The 2,097-nt window shown below is 48.4% G+C and overlaps 1 pseudogene; it reads right to left on the minus strand.

Moving 5' to 3' along the window:
* Positions 1 to 331: 331 nt before the first annotated feature.
* Positions 332 to 1,845, minus strand: LOC105729682 (spliceosome RNA helicase DDX39B-like; annotated as a pseudogene).
* Positions 1,846 to 2,097: the final 252 nt, after the last annotated feature.

Consider the following 2,097-nt stretch of genomic DNA (forward strand, 5'->3'; position numbering starts at 1 on the left):
GCCAGGCTCAGTGCCCTCAACTATGATATATTTGTGTGTGTATATATATACTATGTATATATGAAAGAGTATAGTGTATATATATGCATATTATATAGCATAAAATAAATAAGTATAATATATAATATATATATTGTGTTTAGTTTTGTTAAAAAGCATTCTGACACGTCAGAAATGGGGGTTCAGGAGTGGTAGTGATACAGAAGAAGGAAGCCATGAGGTGGGGCTGTCAGGGTGGAGGCACTGATGTCTCCTTCACCCCCACTCTAGTGTCCTCTTATGAAGGATAGATGGTCACATTCCACAATGGGGGAGTCCTCTACCATGTCTGTTAGAAGTAGGAGGAGATGTCGAGCTCATCAGGCAGCTCACTAAGATTGACCTCAAAGCAATCCTGCACATCATTGAGGATCTTGGCATCCATCTCAGTGGACACAAATGTGATAGCCAAGCCCTTGGTGCCAAACCGGCCTGCTCTGGCCACTCAATGCAAGCAGGTGTCAGAATCCTCAGGCGTGTCATAATTAAAAGCCATGTTCACCCACTCAATGCTTATGCTTCAGCCAAGTAAGTTAGTAGCCACAAGAATTTGCCATTGAAAATCTTTCAACTGCTGATACTGAGAAAGCCTCTGCTCCTGGGGCATCTCCCCGGTGGGTGGCAATGGCTGGGAAGTTCTGCTTCACCAGTAGCTGGGCCGAGGCAATGTGCCGCTGCACAGACTTCACAAAGATCACCACCTGGTTGAACTCAAGGACATCCAGATCAAACAGCTTCGGATTCTTCTCGTTGTCCTCTAGTTTCATGTAGTACTGCTGCAACCCATGCAGCGTCAACTTCTCATCATCCATGAAGATCTCCATTGGACCTTGCATGAACTTGTGGCGGACTGGACGGATGTCTTTGCTCAAGGTAGACCTGAACATCATGACCTGCTTCTCATGGCGGTGTCATGCGAAAAATATCCTGGACATCGTGACCCATGTCGAGCTGTTCAAACATCTTATCACATTCATTCAAAATGAAGTGTTCAATGTGTTTGAGGTTGAGGCTCTTATTTTCAAGCCAGGGCTAGGATAGGCCAACAGCGCCTGTTCCCCAGAGCGGAGGAGCAGAAGTGCGTGAAAACATGCATAGTCTGTACAAACAGCATCTGATGCTCGGCCATTCCCTGTAAGTGGTAGCTGTTACTACTCTTCCAGTTACTCAGGCTGCAAACCCAAGGGTCATCCCCGATTCCCCCTTCCCTCATTCCAGCACCCGTGCCGCCAGCACCTGCAGGTCCCTTCATTTCTCAGCCTTGCACTGCCTCCCCAGCCCATGCGACTGTCCTCTCTTGCCGGCACTGCTGTCCTTGTTTCCTTTCAGTCCAACCTCCTCTCACCAGCCAGAGGGACTTGTGAAGATGAAAACTGTATGATGCTACTCCTCTGTTAGAGTTTTGAAGACAACTCAAACTTTTTGCCATGGCCTACAAGGCCCTAGTGAGTCCTCCTTCAGGAAAGAAATAGAAATTTAAACAACAGAACAGTATTTTGCCTTCAGATTAGCAAAGATTTTTAAAATAAGACACAGTGTTGGTGAGGATGTGGTGAAACTGCACTTTTAGCCTGAGAACTTCCTGTTCCAGCATTTTGAGGTCAGGAAAGATGTCTGACAAGGGGACTGAGAAGGAGCTGGATAGGGGAGAACCAGGTCAGTGGAGGTTAGGGAAGCCAAGAGGAGGGAGTATTTTCAGAAGGAAGAGGGTCTCTTGGGCCACTGAGAGGTCAGAGAAGATGAGAACAGGGAACTGACCATGGCTTGGGCCACAGTGGTTCCAGTGGAAGGGAAGAGGAAAGCCATATTCCCACAAAGGCAGAGAGAGGAGCCTACGAATGGTGATGGCAGAGCGTGTGTGCATGCACGTGTGTGTGTGTGTGTGTGTGTGTGTGTGTGTGGTGGTGGCAACTGCAGCCGTTGAGGAGATGGTGAGGAGACAGCAGCCCAAGGAGAAGTCTGGAAGGTAAGGAGAGCTCTCTGCAGGGTGCAGGGAGGGTTGACTGAGAGGGTCCTGAGAGCCTGGCAGAGGAGAAGCAGGAAGTGGGAAGGAAGGAA

This window comes from Aotus nancymaae, unplaced genomic scaffold (assembly GCF_030222135.1).
Source record: "Aotus nancymaae isolate 86718 unplaced genomic scaffold, 86718_ANA_hifiasm-v0.15.2.pri h1tg000012l, whole genome shotgun sequence".
Classification (NCBI taxonomy): Eukaryota; Metazoa; Chordata; class Mammalia; order Primates; family Aotidae; genus Aotus; species Aotus nancymaae.